The sequence below is a fragment of the Hirundo rustica genome, chromosome 5 (genome assembly GCF_015227805.2).
Source record: "Hirundo rustica isolate bHirRus1 chromosome 5, bHirRus1.pri.v3, whole genome shotgun sequence".
NCBI lineage: Eukaryota > Metazoa > Chordata > Aves > Passeriformes > Hirundinidae > Hirundo > Hirundo rustica.
Genome location: NC_053454.1, coordinates 24644334 through 24663329, shown reverse-complemented (window position 1 = coordinate 24663329; position 18996 = coordinate 24644334). Strand labels below are relative to the sequence as shown.

At 40.8% G+C, this 18996-nt stretch overlaps 1 long non-coding RNA gene across 1 annotated transcript; it reads left to right on the top strand.

Annotated features, from left to right (window-relative positions):
• The first annotated feature begins 1006 nt into the window (after nt 1-1006).
• On the top strand, nt 1007-2724 carry LOC120753170 (uncharacterized). The gene is made up of 2 exons (XR_005700999.1): nt 1007-1145; nt 1885-2724. It is a non-coding gene; the product is annotated as an uncharacterized LOC120753170 (long non-coding RNA).
• Nucleotides 2725-18996: the final 16272 nt, after the last annotated feature.

The following is an 18996-nucleotide window of genomic DNA, read 5'->3' as shown; positions in this document are numbered from 1 at the left end:
ATACTCAGGAACCATCTGGACACAATGTTATATGCCCTGTGCTCCAGGAAGACACTGCTTGAGCAGGAGGACTGGACCTGATGACCACTGTGGTCCCGCCAAGCCTGACCCATTCTGTGACTCTGCAAGAGCAGAATGCTGGTACAAGATTCACTTAAGCCTCCAATGGGGACAACACAAATTGGAATCTCCTGATTCTGCTGACATAAAAAAAGTGTATGTTGCCCTACTGTGCACTGATCAGAATTCAGAAGCTTACTGTTTTCTAACAAACCATTGGGAAAAAAAACAAAAACAAAAACAAAAACAAAACAAAACAAACAAACAAAAACCACCAAAACCACATAGATTTTTGTTGCCATACTTCTTCAATAGTGACAGTATTTCTAGAAGTCTAGAGAACTAAAAAAAAATCCTAGCCTTCAACACTGTGAATAAGAAAAGCCTTAGATGTCACATAATACTTGTGACTGAGAAAGAAGGGCTATACATGTGTGATACTCAAAATACTAGTGGGACAGTACCATTTTTAGGATTTCGCTCAAGTAGCATATGGAAGATTTTTAAATTTCTATTTATGTTGAATGTATTCAGCCAACATAGCCAGGGAGGGAAACACAGAGAAGTAACCTTGGGAGTATGATTTGGGCCCCATTTATTCACCACTGAATTGAGGTTTTCTACCTCCAAAAAGACTGTGTGAATACTGCAGAAGGTACTGTAGCAGGCAGGACAAATGGATCTCTACAATCACTGTTTGTCTGGCTGCTGTTAAACCTAAAGAAGCATGTATCAGTTTCATTAGTAATTTTCTAATCATAATCCCTATATAACATGTTTGTGGGCATTTGTACCATATAGCCCCATATAGGAGAATGGAATACAGGTGACTTCATCCCTGATAAGTAACAGCTGTGTTAATTATCCAATACAGCCTCGCCCCTGATGAGTTGCAGCTATATCCAGTGAAGACAAGTGTGATAAAAGGGAGTGGGTTAGCTAGTGAGAGAGATCACGAAAGGGGAGGAAGCTTGGGGAAAAGAGCAGCTCATGAAGAAGAATTGAGGGGAGAGAGAATCACTGCTGTGAAGTCATCCTGGGTTTGCAGTTAGAGCCTGTTGCTGGAACCTGCAGTCCTAGTCTAGGTAAGTAAAAGCTTGTATTCAGAGTCTGCAAACCGATACTTGCAGTCATAGTTTAGCAGGAAATAACCAGCAGTCAGAGGCTGCAAGGGAAACCTGCAGCCAGAGTCAGTGAATAGTTGGAGTCAGGATGGCTGAGCTGTAAAGAGGAATAAACCAGGACCTTTCTCATGCTGTGATAAACAAGAAGTCTGTGTCTTGGCTCATTTCTACCCTCTAACAAGAAGGCTGCTGCAACAGCCCCACATGCAAATTCCATAAGAATTTCAGCAGGACCTGGGAACTTAGCTACTCAGGACAGCCACAGCTTAATGTATTTTTAGGCCTAAATTGAAGAGGTCTAACAAATTTAAGATTATAGAGTTCCTGTGTATCATTTGATTGACAGAAAATAAGAAACAAATATCTCTTCTAGATGCCAAAGCACTTTTGCAGTTTGAGTTTCTAAAATAAGCTTGCATCACTGTGTCAAGTACCAGGCAATAACAATTTTGCTGGTGTTATGATAATGCAGAATTTTTTCTTAGCACACTTACTAAACTGTGTGCCACACCTTCCTTCTTGTGCAGTTCCTAATTCAAAGGTAAGTACTTCAAATTTAATGGGTTTTCCTCTCCATGTTATATAGTCATTATATTCTGATATGTGACTTAACTAGAACTTCTAGGCGGAAATTCTGAAAACAACTAATCTGATTTTTAAGCTCTGAATTTGTGAACACTTCTACTCACTAATTTTGTAGTTCTCCATTTTTCTCTGTCATTTATGACCCTACTGCTTTAGAAGTCTTGCTTGAAGAAGGACTTTAAGATTATCTGAGCCTTGCAGCTGAGGAGACTGGACCTGAGTTCTAAATCACCTTCTGCACTGTGTACCTGCCCTCCACGCAAGCAGCTGCTGCCCTTCAACTGCAGCCACTGCCAAGTTCCCTGTCCTGCCCCTGCAGCAGGAAGGTGGATGGGAGATGGCTGAATAGATTCTGCCCAAACTGGGCCCATGAGAGCAGGCAGGGAGGCTTTTCCCTGTGCTCAGCAGTATGGAGGGGAAGAGAGCATCCAGATCGCACTGCTGCAATGACTCTGAGCTCCCAGTCAGGCCTGGCCTCACATCTACACCCAAATATCTTGGAGTTATTTTTTTCAAGTATTGAAGGTCTATTTTCTTTCCTGATCTGCAGAGTACCAGGGCTGTTTTCTGAGGCAAAGACTGAACAAACATAGACATAAAGCCTTGCCTTTTAAGGACAATTTCCACACTAAAACTCAAGCTCCATGTTATTCTCTTAGCACTAGACATGGGGTAAGACCTTTTATCCCCATCACTCATTCCTGATTTAAGCAGCAGATTCATCACTGTTATAGGAATGATTCTCTGGCAGTACTGTTAACAAAACCTGTTAAAAGAGCAAGTGGGCCAGGAAGGAGTAATGGGGTTTTTTACTTTCTAAATTGATCATTTAGCAATCTGGGTACAATCAAAGACTTGAATCAGCCCAATTGAGGGAACCCTCTCAGAACTGATGACAAAAAAGGCTTTGAAACTTCTTAAACTAGGTTGGTCAATAAAAGGGTTGTAACATGGATCTGCAGTTTCTTTAATGCTTCTGTGATACAGAATGAAACAGTGCCTTGGACAAAAAAAATGGATAAAACAGTAATTTATATTCACAGGACTTTATTATGTCTTTGTATATGTGTGTCAGTCACTCATTGATCCCTGTAAATTACATTTCAAAAAGCAGTTGGGCATGCAAATAAGTTCTCTAAGGGGAACTAGTAGCACAGCTGTCTAGGGTGACTTAGGCTTACGGATGGCATTAAGTGAAGGAAGGAAGCTATTACTAAAGAAATCACTACTTTTTAACTGTAATATTATCTACCTCTACATGCAAAGACGTGTTAGATTGCTGTGGCTGAGAGCTGGAAAAAATGCAAGGGAACAAATTGAACAATTTCTATTTTGAGATTTAAACGCACATATTCTTGTAGCAGAATGACATCTCCCAGAAGTCTGAAAATGTCTTCTGTTTATTGTGCTGTGTATACCATGAGATTAACTTGAACAATCCCATAAAAATACTAAAATGCTCTTATTTCCTGCTAAAAGGTGCTGTTATCATATATATTGGTGTGGATTTGCCCCTCTGCAGACCCCAGGCGACAAGGATACAGCTGCCTAAATTAGGTAGCCAGAGCTGTTCTGAACTCCTCTCCCTGATGTTACTCCTGCCCTGTTAGGACCTGTACCTGGAAGTGGAGATTATTTCTGATCATATTTCACGATATTCTCTTTCACCCAGGACGTGTATGTTGTGCCTAACCTGTGATTAACAGTTCCCAGACATCTTCATTCATGACGTTAGTGTTCATAGGCCACTATTTTCAGGTGAGCCCAGATCACAACCTGCCTACCAAAAGAGGTCAGAGAGCCCAGTTTTGGATGCAGCAGAACACTGCTCAACCTGTGCTGTAAAAGTGTGAGCTATACATAGCAATAACCCTAAAAGACCACAAGAAATGGCAAGCTGCTCTCTAAAGGTCTTTCATAACACAAAATATTTCTATGCTATTTTCTTCTTCAGTATGTGATGCAAGAGTGTAGAAAAGCCTGTGAGCTGAACTCAAGAGTCTGGCTTAGAAACACGCTTTGTTCAAGTGCCAGAGAGTCCATGAAGTCAGAGAGGAAGAATCCCAGTAACTGCATGAAACACTTTGCCTGAAGCCCCAAACTAATTAACATGCAATAGGGTCTATGGCACGACTGCAGGCCTGACATTTCTAAGTCTGAAGGGATTTCAGCCTGCTAGCAGCGCTAACTGTTTCCCAAGGGAAAAGTTCTCGAGAAAGCTTCTTCTCAAAACAATCCTGGCAAAACAACTATCCTTTCCCAAAACAATCTTTCTCCAGGTGGTGTTTTACTGTTTCTCTAGTTTCACCAATGTTAGAGTGGTGTCGTTCCTATTCACCAATCATGTTAAGTCTGTATCAGAACACCTTATAAAAGGTGGTAAGAATTAGACAATAAAGCCTTCTATACTCTTTGCCTTCTGAATTAGTTGGAGTCTTTCATCTTTCTTTCATGTCCTATAGCGACACATGATCTCTCCAGCAATGTAGTTATTACGTCCTGCTATTAAGATGTAACTTGAATTACCCTGGGGAGAGTGTGAGTGTGTACAGTGTTTCTCAGTGCTAACTGAAATATCAGTTAGAATTGGCATAGCTGACAGACAGAATGGGAAGGCATAACAGCAGCTATACAATATTTTTCTCAGCTCCTCAATTGTATGCAGTCCCTCTAACTAAAAAAAAATCTTCAGTTTTTTTTTTTTTTTTTTTTTTCCTTCTCAAAAAATTTTCTGAGGTATTATTTTGCTACCCTTTCAAATCCTTCTAAACTGCTGTTGCTATGTAGGTGCTGCACTGGGACCACACTTCCAAAGCTGTCCCCTACATTCTTAGTCCCATTTGTTTCTTTGCTTTCTTTTCTGCTTTACACAACTGCTGTCCACGTAATGTATTTCATTCTTCAGTTTGGCCCTCATCCCTGATGTCTTCATCTTGAATGTTTCTAAAAGTTAATGCTTCTGTAGTGCTTTGTAATACATTTTTGCTCCGTGCCTGGACCTTCATTAGCATAAAGGTAGGATAGATGCATATTGAACTAGAAGCTGATTTAGTGCAGTGCTTCAGTTCCTATTGTAAGTCACAACTGGATTTCATTAGAGACTAAGATTAAAGTTTCTAGCACACACTGTCATTGTTTGGTTCTTATTTAAGCTTTTGAAACAAAAAATTAGCATTTAAAATGCTGAAAAGTATAAATGGTTAAGTCCCTAGCACCAGAAATACCCACAGAGTAGGACTTGAGGAGGTCAGCCTTGCTGGTTTACCCCAGATTACCTTGGTATCTGCAGTGATACACCATGCTTGGGGTTATTCCCACATACAACTTTGTTGATGTGAGCAGCCAAGATTGGATTTCCCCCAGCCAGATCCAGGGCTTGCATCTGAATCACTACCACACAGTGGCCATTCCTGAGGAAATCTGTTCAACACATCAGTAAGACCCCCATATCTAGGGATGATGACACACCAGTGCTTGAATCTTCCACTGATCTCAGAAGCTTTCAATTTACTTTGTTTTCTTTCTTTCAGAATACACAGGGGGTTTTCATGGTAGAAAGGTAGTAGAAATAGTGCCTTAATAAAGATTTCTGGGTTCTATTTTAGGCTTTAATGTTGTCCAGTTGTTTAATGGCTTTGACTTATAACAAAGCAATTGGTAAAATGTCTCATCCTCTGTCATGATCAGGTAGTAGCTCATTGAACTTAAACCAAATCATAGAATGGGTTGTGTTAGAAGAGATCTTAGGGGTGTCATTCCAGCCCCACTGACATGGACAAGGACACCTTTCACTAGACCAGGCTGCTCAGGACCCATGCAACCTGCCCTTAAACACTTCCAGGGATGGGGAATTCACAACTTCTTTGGGCAACCTGTTCCAGTGTCTCACCATCTTCTCAGATTTTCTTCCTGAAAGCTAATCTAAACCTACTCCCTTTCCTTTTAAAGCCGTTGCCCCTTGTTGCATCACTACACACCCTTGTCAAAAGTCCCTGTCCATTGGAATCTCAACAATCTTTAGGTAGCTCCCTGCTGCTGATAGCTAGAGAAGTTTATGCTGCACCTTGCAGCATCATGATGGAGAGACACTGTCCAAATATAGCCTCATCATCCAGCATGGATGTAGATATGCAGGTGCTGCCATGAAGAAGACTGTCCTGACAATAGCATGTATGGCCCTCTCATTCTGAATTCGGGAGCTGGTGCTTCCCACCTCCTGCCCTAAGCATTCCGCAGACTGGAAGTTCTGGCCCAGATTTCTCCGTTCACATGAGATTAAGCAAGCTGTATGGCCATATATTCAAACCATATGGAGTCCTCACTCTAAGACATAAGTTTGCATAAAGCCATAATATTATTCATGACACTTGATTAAAAACTCTTGCCAGTGTTCCTAAAACAGAGTTTGACTCTTGAGGATTACTCTCTAATCACAGCACTGTCCTGAGCACATGGGTGCAATTAAACACCTACATAGTAAGATCAAAGTGAGGAAGACAGCAAAGGTGAGTTTTCCTAATGCTCAAGAGACTGAACAAACTGCAGAACACACCAGAAAGGAAAACAATCTCTGGCTGGAGAGATGTGAGTCAGAGGCTGACTGCCTCTGAGCAAGGCACACAGATGACTGCTCTGCCTTGCTTGTAACGTGGAAACACATGGTGTGCACCCAAGGCAGCTGCTGGCACACACTTCATTGCTGAAAAATGCATAAGGAGAACATAAAGCCCCAGATCAAAACAATTCTCACATAACTGAACACAGGTCATTCCACTGCCTAATGCACACACTGTGACACACTACCAGCTGTTTGGTACACTACTCTTACTTTAAATATTGGATTTCTGGATTTTTTTGAAACAGAAAGGACTCCACTAGAAGTACAAGTTGAAGTACATCCATCAGAAGGAACAGAAGTTTCATCCAGTGCAACTTACAATCATCCATCATTTCTAGGGCACAGAAAAGTTAATTCTTCAACTTTATTTAGATTTACAAGCTGAGAGAAAAGGATTAGTAGATTTGTAGGAAAAACAGTAACGTATTACTTTATTTTTTTTTTTTTTCAGTAGTCAGTGCTCTACCAGTTTTGTATTTTAGAACAAATCCCTGACCAGTTCTCCTGTACATACAGGCAATTTACATTTTAAGTTTTCAAGGATGATTAATTTCTATCAATATACTAGAATACTATAATTTTCTTATTTCTAGATAGACCTTAAACTCAGTTCAATGCAGTTTTGTTAGCAAAGGACAACTAAATGGCAAAGGCTTCCATCAAAAACCACGGCTCTCTGCCCTTCAGAACAAAACAGTTGATGAAAATGCACTCTAATATATCTGTGTAGAAATAAAACATTTGTTCCATCTTTTCAGTACTCAATCATGTTCATCTTCATCTTCACTGCTAGTAAAGTGGAAAAACCTGGAAAAGGGTTCTGCTTCCTTTTTTGAAAGTGATTTCATCTTACCAGAGTATCAGCCATTACTTTCCCTAGCTTTGTAGCTATCCTGAATCATTTCCTTCTAGTCTGTGCTCTCACCAAAATTAGATGCTTTGAAGGATCCAACTTAAACGCACTTGCACTGACACTTGCTGTTACAAAGCTTGGAAAAACAACTTTCCTATTGATTTGGCACTCACAGAAAATTCTTTGTGTCAGGAAGTGGCACTAAAGCTTCCTTCCCTTCCTTCCACCCCCTCCGGCATTGTTGTCTTTCTGATGTACACTTGCTAACCCTTCAACAGTTGGAGAGGAAGAAAAAACATTGTGGTTTATCACTACAAGGTCAAAAGCCCTGTATTTGTCCAATTCTTTATAAGAGATTTGAAAGTAATTTTGTGACTGTAACTTTCTGTACTTTATTGATAACTCTTGCAGAAATGCTGCGAGAACCAGAATGGTTCCCACAGAAAACAGGAGAGGGATGGGGAAGAAAACCTGAGTGCTGAGGCTGTAGTTACCTCACTGTGAGATATCCCATGCACCTGTTTTCATTTCACACACAACTCCTTAGATGTTAAACTAAACTCTACATCCAAAGCTTGTATGTTCTACTTTCTTTTACTATGACTTTCGAGCAGTTTCTGCCTCTATCCTGTCTTTGTTAGATGGGTTTCACACCCACTCAGAAAATTACACCAAATGATTATTGAACAGAAAAGGTGAAACATGATTAATATTCTAAACATACAGTTATCAAAAAAAAAAAAAAAAAAAAGGGAAAAGCAAGCTGTTTTCTTCTCTTACACAGAAGCAAGGAGGAAAAAAAAAATCTATCAAGACTGAAAGACTGTGGGCTGTTTTGTCTAGGGATGGGAGAACCAAAAGGAAACATCAGAGTGGTCTTCAAAAAAGAAGAAAGGAGTCTGCAATGACAAAAGGAATCCTTGATGCCATGACCTCTGCCTAAGAAGAAAATGTAATTCTATCAACTTACACAAGCTGGAAATTTAGGTTAGACATCAGAACAGACATTACAATAGCAAGGATAATTGAGCACGGGAGGAGATTATGAAATAAGCATCAGAGAAGGTTTTAAAAAACAGTATAGACAAGAAACAACCTGGAAAGATATGGCTACAAATGAAGCTGAGTAAGGGACTAAATGCTCTCCTATAGACCCGTGCTTTTTAATGACTTGGTGATTCCCTGTAGGCTTATGGTCTATTCATGCTCTGAACTGTTCCCTGGAAATAAAACTAAATACAAAGAATTGATCAATCTATATTTTATAATTAAAAAAAAAAAAAAAAAACCTGAAATTTTTCTTCCTGATCCAAAACGTAACCTTGTGAAACCTTGATCCATGTTTTGCATCTGGAGGGACCAGCAAGCACCCTTCCTCTCTTGCTGCTCATCTGTAGCACCTTCAGTTTTTTACAGTCTGCTGTGTTCTTCTGGCACAAAGACTTACCATCATGTTTTGCAGACTGTCTCATTTAGCCCAAAGTGTTCCAAAATTGTTCCTAGAATGGAAATGAGGTTATTGGCAGAGACAGCAGTAGAACTGTCAACAATTTAGTCATTTTATTAATGACAATACAAGTGTTTCATCTCATATATTATGCAACTGTACTTATGACTGTCTAACTTCAATGACACCAGAATAGAAAGGACAGCCCAACACAACAGCAAAAGAAGAAAAACAAGCTTTTCCTTTAAACATGATCAAAAGACCTTGATTTCATGGTTGGGTTGCTGTTGTCTGTGATGGGAACCTTATCATGCTGCAAGTTACATAAGCTAGCGCTGGCAGCAAAAAACCATTGAATTAAAAAACTGCAAGAGATATGCACAGCTTCCGTGTACTGAGATTGCCCAAAAAATCTGTAGGTAGAAAAAGCATTTTAGAACAAACCCTCGTATATTCACAAGAGCAACATGTGAATCTCTATTTTGCATTGCTGAGGGACTCTTGACCAGCATTAACACACAGAAAAGCCTACCTGGCTTCTTTTGAGACCAACAACAAAGAGATTATCTTGGATAAAGGTGCTATAATTTTACCCAGCTGTAGAAAGGAGCAGAGGATATTTTTGAGAGATTATCCCTGACCATGTGTGGGAAACAGAGAAATGTGGGCACAGCAGGTCAAGTCTTGGTGAAAATCCTGAACTGCCTTGCACAGGTCACTGGACAGTGTGAGAAGAGCTGCCGACAGCAGCCTCTGTAATTTTCTTCTTGACATTTTCCAATGAAAAAAAATTACCTTACCAATTAAAGATCTTAGAATTTCTGCTGCATCTCCAACACACAGCCAAATACACCAATATGAACTTGCCTATAACTTCAAGGAGTCTGAGTAAGTTCCCATGAGAAATAACCCTTCAGCAACAGAGTGTCTGGAATGTTTTTGCCTTCCTACCTGCAAAGCAGCAGGAACAGAGCTGTGTGATTACATGCCTGTTTTCACTGGGCTATGGCCATCCCAGCTAAGAGCACAAGTAAACATGGAAAAAAGGCCAGCGCTTGGATCAATTACGTTATATGTTACGGTTTCAAATGACTGTAACATATTGTGTATGATAGGTAACTGAGTCAAGAAGAAAGTTTTTTTCCTCATTGTCCAGTACTTGGCTTCCACAAAGATCCTCGAGTACTGGTCATTTTTCTCTCCAACAGCTGTGAAAAAACAAAACAAACAAACAAAAAAACACTCTTTTTTTATTGCCACACTTTACCTTCTCTTTTTACTTCAGAAATATCCTCCTAGGATGATGTGTGCATTCTACTTTTACTGTGATAATACATAGATACTGTGTCACTGTGATATTGCTATAGTAGTGTCTCTGCCATAGTAATATCACAGTGACATAGCATTCATTGAAAATGACAGTCTGACAGATGGTAGGGCAAACCCTTTAATCCTAGTTCTTGACAGTGTAGTACATCATACATCTGATGCCGAAGAATGGTTTCCTCCTGAATGCAAATACATGTGTTCCCTGAAGCTTTCAAACTCCTAAAGAAATGATGGAAATGTTTGAGTTGCAAAATAACCCTGCACAGATGGTCAATCAAATGGTTTTTGCTTGATAGGTATTACATGGAACTGCGCCTTACTAGCTGAAGAGTTAAGACAGATAAGAGGGAAAGAAAAAGATTCTGAGGAGAACTTTTCAAAAAGTTCCTTCTGTGCAAGTGTCAGGACACAGCAGCTGACTGCTGTAAGAGGCTACAGGAGATCACATGGCACATACAGGACAACCAGTGGATCAGGTCCAGCCAGCACGAGCTCATGAAAGGCAGGTTCTGCTTGACCAACCTGATCTCATTCTATGACACGGTGACACATTCAGTGGATGAGGAAAGGCTGTAGATGCTGTCTACCTGGACTTTAGTAAACCCTCTGACACCATTTCCCACAGCATTCTCACGGAGAAGCTCTCATGGCTTCTATGGGTGCACTGTTCACCAGGTAAAAACTGTCTGGATGACTGGGCCAAGGCTGGTGGTGAATGGAGTTACATCCAGCTGGCAGCCAGTCACGAGATATGTTCCCCAGGGCTCAGTGAACAGGCTCAGTCCTGTGAAATATCTTTATTGATGATCTGGATGGGGGTCTCAAAGGCATCCTCAGTCAGTTTGCAGATGACACCAAATTGGGTGGGATCCAAGCTTGATCTGCTGGAAGGTAGGAAGGCTCTACAGAGGGAACTGGACAGGCTGGATTGATGGGCTGAAGCCAACTGTATGAGACTCAACAAAGTGAAGTGCCAGGTCCACTATTTGAGTGACAATCCCCTGCAGCACTACTGACTTGCGGAGAAGTGGCTGTAAAGCTGCTCAGCAGAAAAGGACCTGGAGATGGTGGTTGACAGCTGGTTTAACACGAGTTTGTGCTGTGCTCAAGTTGCTAAGAAGGCCAATGCTACCTGGCCTGTATCAGAAATAGTGTGGCCATCAGGACAAGGGCAGTGGTCGCCTCCTGACACTGGTGAGGTCAAATCTCGAAGCCTGTATTCAGGCTTTCCTAGGAAAGGGGTGAAATCACCACCCTTATAAGTGTTTAAAAAACACATAGATGTGGTGCTTAGAGACATGGTTTGGTGGTGAACTTGACAGTGTCAAGTTAATGGCTGGACTTGATGATCTTAGAGGTCTTTTCTAACCTTAATGATCCTATGATTCTGTGAGTGAAATGGTCTTTCACGGAATATATTTCAGGTCATCAAGTGCCAGAATTAAGAAATCAGTAAAATAAGATGCACAAGAAATTCCTCTCTTCACTACAAATTAAAATGCAAATTTTTCCCAGATAACAATAATTAAGCTGAGAAAAAAAAAAAAATTAAAAAAAAAAAAAAAAAAAAGCAAAGTTTCCTTGGGTGTTTTTTTTTTTTTTTTTTTTTTTTTTCCCTGCTTTTTTCCATATAAACAATATGGATAAATTCAAAATGTAGGATAAGCAATATAAACTACAAATTATTTAAAAATCCTTCCTGATTCAGAATTTTACTTGACAATTATTGTCCAAATTAAACTTACATGCTTAAAAAGCACAGCATAACATATCTTTGTGAACCTATGCACTGGAGGATCATCAGAGGAATTTCCAAGCCAAAAGTTTGGTGTCTCCCAACTTAGGAGATATGCAGGAAAGCCAGTGCATTTCCGAATAATCTCAGAACTATGCAGTAAAATATGTAACAATTAAGGTGCTTCTTGCCCTAAATCCATTGCTTTACCACGATGTCAGCAGTTGGGACTCAAGTGAGGAGTTTCAGATTTGGAGGGTCTCTTGCCCAACCCATTGCCTCTCACCGAAGTGTACACCCACTTCCGCAAAAGCCATGCAGATGAGCTGCTCTATGAATTTGGAGAGAGGTGGAGGTATGAGGCATTTAAGCAGAAAATTGGGGAAAAAAAATCACAGCATTTTGGGCTTCAATAAGGAAACAGAAGGGTGAACTTGAAAATGAGGAGGTCTTGTGGGGAAATTCATTAAATGAGATGGGGTAGTTCAAGAAGCACAGTTAAACTGTAGAGGTAAAAGGCTTTGCAAATTAAGTGCATGTGCATGACTGAAAACCTGCAAGGAGTAACTTAATGACACAAAATTTTTTGGGACCACAGTGCACAGAAATGACACCCAGCAAATGCAGGATGAGTTCTCTGTTTTGGAGGCAGCAGAACCATACTTGTTCCCTGTATCACCTTCTCTGTATCTCTCTTGTAGTTCTCTCCCACAAGTCCATCTTCACTTTTCTCTTAGGTTCTCTCATTTTCTTTGTATTTCCAGCTTACACTGCTTTTCCATGGCATTAACCAACAGTATGTTCTTCTCAGATGTCTTCTTCTGTGTCAGGAATGTTCCACATCTGCAGATAAAATCTAAGGCAACCAAATTTTAATTTCCTAATTAAATTTTAACTTTATAGAATCATATTAACTCTATATAATAAATTATAATATTTATTTATATAGTATTATTTATAATTAGATTTTAATTTTATAGTTAAGTATTTTATAAGAATACAAGAACAGCTGTAATGGATCAAAACAAAGGTTCATCTAGCCCAGTAGGTTCTATAATGGGAAGAGAAATTTATCATTGTGGGTTCCACTTGTTTTTGAAATGAAAGCAGCAAAAAGGATGGAGTCAGCTGTCCCTTATTCTTAGTCAAAGAGCATTTGACATATCTTCAAAATTGTAGAGAAGGTCTTCTTTAAGCAATCAGCCATCTGTATGCAAAAACATCCATGTGATTTGTTCTCAGTACACCCCTATCACACATCAGTGAATCAGTTATGAGCTGACTCCGTCCAACCATTTGTGGCTTCTTGTTTGTGGATTCATGCCTTGCCTAAATTGAAACCAGCAGGAGCACCTACTCCTAGACATAATCTGGCTGTGTCAGTTGCCAACAGCAATTACAGGAACTCATGGGGAACGCTGGCTGCAGGTTGCTGAAACAGATGTCAGTTGTAACAACACAGGCATGAGACTGAATTTCAGAGTGCAAGCAGCTCAAGGTGCCGTATGCAAGTTCCAACAGGTCCAGACCACTACCTAAAAACCACAATTTGCAACCATCATCCATATTCAGAGCAAGCCCTACTTTCATCTGCTTCATAGAATCACAAACATATTGCAGCATTAAAATGTGTTTTTTATTATTATTTTTTTATTAAGGCTTTTTTAACCTTACCAGAGGTATGAAAAGTAGAGAGGTGGAGATGAGACAACAAGCGACTAGAAATATAGGCTCATTGCTATTGCAGGAGGACAGTCATTCTAGGAATAAAGCTAATAAAATTTAGAGAATAATTGTACTAGAAGACTTTTTTTTAATACATTGAATTTTAAAGCAAATGAAGCCAAGAAATGTTTCTGAAAGTTTTTGCATCACTCACAAACGTGCACACTTTATAATTCACATCTCTGCTCTGCATGGGTGAAAAGAGGAAAACATCTTGAAAATGCCAAACATGCTTATACAAATTATCAGTACAGGCCTGTCTGCCTCAAGTTAAGATCTGTCCTGAGCCTGCCCCACCTTGTTTTCTATTCAATCTTATGGCCACAAGCAGAGTCCTCTGCCCTTCCAAGGTAAAAACCCCTAAGGTGAGAGCAGGATCAATACGGCAGAGTGAGTTTTACCACAGCTTACATTGCATCACAAGTCAGACCCAGATTTACAAATTCTTCAAACACTTCACAAACCCACTGGTCATCCCAGCTTCCAGAGTATATCCTGTACTACTCTCTCAGAGTACCCCTTCTCCCCTAGGGAAAGGCACAGCAGGTAATATATAGCCTGTTTCCTGCATTATCTAAACATCCTGGGCGAGTGCTAGGGCACTATCTGGAAAACAGCTCCCCACATACTGGCTGTTGTCCCACTACACAGAGGCAGCAACCAATCTGAAACTTCTCAAAGGAGTTCGGTACATGCTTTCCACTAACAGACAAAACATTCCTGTCACTGATAACACACAAATTAACTGAAATGGGCCATTGTCATAAACATTGCCTATGAAAAAGGCTAGTTTTGTATATAGCTAGGCAAATTACTCACTGAAAACTCTCTTTAGCTTCAGTCTACATCGTTCAAACCAAGACTAGGAGAGGCCCCATCCTTGCCAGAGGACATCAAGCACTGTAAAGCCTCGTCAGTGAAAGACTATGAGAGAAAGGTTGAAAGAGTGTGATGTGTAAGGATGGCACACCGAGCATGGAGAGGCAAACTCATAAAGCCTTGTGCGCAAACCCTTAACCAAAGAGCAGATGCCCTAGCTTCCTGCTCGAGATAGGCAGATCGCCCATGCCATCCATGCCCACAGGGAGAGCGCTCCTTTTGTCAAATTGTCTGCAGCTGCAACTCCAAGAGTCAGGAAAGTTCAACAAACAGTAGCCATCCTAAATGTTTGCCTGTGCTTTCCAGCTTTTTCTGCTTTGTGATTATTTGATTTGTTCCCCTGTGCTCCTGGAAGATGCAGGAGATGCTGGAGTGGTGGATACTTTCTGCCTGCTCTGCAGTCAGATCCTGGCACAGTTTCAAGCTTGCCCGAGTGTCTGCTATAAACAATATTTAAAACCAAAGGTAATGCCAACCAAAAATGTATTTCCTTTCACAAACTGCATGAACCTTGAGGTGAATTAAGTCATGTACATTTTTTTTTTAAATTCTGTGCCAGTATTATCCCACCTGTAGAGTATGAATATATTTTATAGGTTTTGAAGTAAATGGGTTGCATTGCATATATTTTTAGATCTTCGAAAAGGAATACATATTTGGAAAGCCTGAGTCTTACATGGACCTTGTTAAAAAATACAGGATACAATGTTAGAGAGCAAAGGACAAGTCTGGCCTCAGGTCTTTCACCTCCTCTGCTGCTGATCACCACCCTTTTGGCTTGAGAGGTGGCAACAGAGATCTGACAAGTCAAATAAAATAACAAACTATTTTACAATCAAACACACACACACATATATATGTAGATATATGCCAAACCATAAGTTTGGTACAATAAAATATACTTTCTGGAGGCTTTGTCATGTCCAAATAGTCTATCACCCCACATTTTATCACATAACTGCCAAAAGCTAAGGTAGTTTTAAGACATATAAACACATTTCTAAAGGGAATATTTAACTATGTTACAATTTATCTCTATCAAAGTTCAAAATTGTACTAAAAATGTTGATGAGAATGATGAGTGCTTTCCAGTGCCAAAGCTCATGGAAGTTTTGATTGATTCCAGGATAGGGATAGAATGGGTGGGAACAGCAATACACCTGCATTCCTACAGGAGATACCTAAGTCCTCACACAAGCACAAAAATCACATAAAAAAGCAGTCAGTTATGCACTAAGAGAGAAAAAGTGTTTGTAATGGGAGTCACCTGGAGATCATCTGTTTTGTCTCTGAAACGGGTACTTACACAACCTCAAACGGTGCAGTCAGCAGAGAACAGCCCACCCTCTGCTGACAGGCAGCTGCTCTAGGGATCACAAAAAAAGGAATTCTCCCGGGAGAAGAATTTGTTTAAGCCTTCTCTGTTTTCTCAGGTTGGGGGGATGTTACAAAAGAACTGAGAAAACAGATTACCATTATCTTCCCTTTCAGGAAAGGGACCCAGGCAGAACCCACACTTCAGCAGCTGCACGGTATGATAACCATTTTCTAAGATCTGCTTGATAGTGGGCTGCAGCAGACAAGTGTGAGTGGACTGAAAAAGTGTCTAGTTAAAATGGTAACGCAGAAAACACCAAGGGAGTCCAGATAAACACCCATCAGCAGTTTGCTGTACATTCTGCAAACTAGTGTAAATATATTCCTGATCTGCTCAAGCCACGCCTCAGCCTAGACAGCGTGGCCCCCACGGCGCAGGACACGAGCAGAGCTCCCCAAAATAAATTTCTATGTGTGCGAAAGAAATTAGCTTTAAAAAACCAATACATGAATCCCACTTTACTGGAGTCTCTTGCATAGACACAGGTACCAAGGTACTGATGCTTTCACGGAGGGTGAAGGCGATGGCGGCAGCCGCTGGAACGCAGGCCGGCGGCGGCCGCAGCGAGCAGCACAGGGAGTGCCCGGGCCGCTGCTGCCACCTGGCGGCCGCGCCGCGCCACCGCGCCGCGCAGGCCCCGCGGTCACCGCGCCCGAACAGCGGCACCCGGGAGGGAGAAGCGCTAAAAACACCCAAACCCAAAGCTGGTGTCTGAAACGTTTGCTCAATACACCGAAAACAGGTCCAAATTACATTTCTTGAATGGGTTTTATAACTCTGATCTCTCCAAGCTTTTATTTAAAAAAAAAAAAAAAAAAAAAAATTGCAAAAGGCAAAGTCCATTTGCAAAAAAAAAAAAAAAAAAAAAAAACCACAAAAACAAAACAAAACAAACCCCACCTTAAATGGGACGCAACATTATTTTCTTTTCAAGTACTAATTAAAAAATCACTTATTTACACTTACTGAAATCTCTGATTAGCTCCCAGCACCTGCAAATACCTAGCATGAAACTTTAAATCCTGGTTTAGTTTTGCACAAACACAGTCAAATGAGAATATTTTCATGAGCACTAAGGACTCACAAAGTTTCTTGATACTCATAAATAACATATACCAAGAAACATGCCTAAGCGGCTCAACTGACTGGCATAGAATGGCCTGGCATGGAGTATTAAACACATCCTGTATATTTCTGTGCCCAGTCTAAACTGTACTCTGAAAGGAACAGGCTTTAAAAGCAGCTGAGAGCACTATCAGAAATTTCTCTCACCCCTGCACACATCAAGAATGTTCCACACTGCAGAGGCACAGACAAGCATTGATAAGTGCATCCACATTTATGATGCAGCTGACAAAAGAGAAAGATCTGATCTGGAAGGAATGTAGCAGGCACCTCAGCCTGCTTGTCCTGGCAGAGAGACTCATAGAGAAATATCTTGGTACTTCAGACACACAGAAAAATGGTCAGCATCAGATCCTTCTACATGGCAAAATGAAGTATTACCACGTAGCAAACTCCCATGCTGAACCCCTACTCTCAGAAGAATGGAGGATCTCACCAGCAAAAAGGTAACAGGGTGATGGTACAATAAATATTCTTCTCATCACCTTTACTCTGTAGTGACCAACTCTTACATTCAGAACCAGCTGGTACTGAGGGACTGTTTTGCTACAGACTCCACCAGAATCCATGCAGGAAGCATCAACACAGTGCAAGGAGAAAAAAAAAAAAAAAAGAAAGGAAAACAAAAGCTTGGGGTTTTTATCTGTTACTGCATAGAGCTTCACAAACTGACTTAAAGCCTTGCCTCTGAAAATTAAGATGGTGCTAAATATTAGCTAGATGCTTCATTTGTGTCTCTGCTGACACAGTCCTGGCATCACAGAATCTCATGTTTCCTATTTCACTGGAAAATGGTTCTCCTGGGCTGGTTGCGTGACATAACCCAAAAGACATCACATGCCAGGTACCCCCCAGCTGATACAAACATGGTGAGCTCTAACCAGGGAAGTTTTGGAGAAAGCTGTGACAAGTCCAATGCACATGTGAAACTATCTTCAGTCTTTGTGAGAAATAAGCAAAGCTGCCAGGTGGATTTGGTCCCCTCAGGCTTATGCCCAGAAGAGAAATGAAGTTACCAGAAACTCAATCTGCTTTAATGACAGGAAAACAGCAGGCCATTGACACTGTGGCATTAAATGAAGTACCAGGGGTAACAACCTCTGTCTTCACATTCTTTCAGAGTTAGGAAAATTAGGAAAAAAAACCCAAACTTCACTGCAGTTTTTCCCCTTCTCCCCACACAGTTATCAACCTCCACAAGGTTTCAGCTGCTACGTTATTTTGTACCCTTATGCTTGATTGCACAGGTGTTACACAGCAGAATTGTGGTGGGTTGAGCCTGGCTGGAAACCAGGGGCTGACCAAGCCCCTCTATCACTCCCCTCCTCAGCAAGACAGTGTGGGAGAAAATAAGGTAGACAAAATCCTCATGGATTAAGATAAAGGCAGTTTGATTAAAAAAAAAATAAAAAACAAACAAACAAACAAACAAACAAAAAACCCTATTGTGCATGGAAGCAAATGAAAACACAAGACTTATTCTTTACTTCCCATCAGCAGGCCATGTCCAGCTATTTCCCTGGAAGCAGGGCTTCACTGTGTGTACCAGCTGCTTTGGAAGACAAACACCAAAATAAAAAATGCCTGGGTCTCTCCTCCCCACACCCTTCCCTCTCCAGCCTTCTCTTAAATGTTGTATCTAAGCAGATCTCTTCCATTATGGAATGTCCTCTGCTCAGTTGGTCATCTGTCTTGGCTGTGTCCCCTCCCAAGATCTTGCCCACCCCAGCTTCCTGGCCAGAGGGAATGTTGGAGAGACAGCCTTGATGCTGTGGAGGGCTACTCAGCAGCAGCCAAACACTGGAGTGTTACTGACACCCTTCTAGCTACCAATGCAAAGCACAGCACTGTGAGAGATGCTATGGGAAAATTACCCCACCTCAGCTAGATGTTTAATTCAGCAAGGTAGTGAGTCTTTTTTAAAAAGTCTTTTCAGCAATTACTTGTTTCTCAATCTCTACATTTAATGCCTTGGCAAGTTTTCTCATTGCAACCTTTTTGTTCTATTCCCAGAGTCTTTCCTAATTGTCAGCAACCATTGGAGTAATTTTCCTTCAAAGGTCCCAGCTTTGTGTACGATCCTTTGTTCTTCCAACTAAATCAGAGGGCATCTGAAGGAACAGCTACCTTGTTAAAAA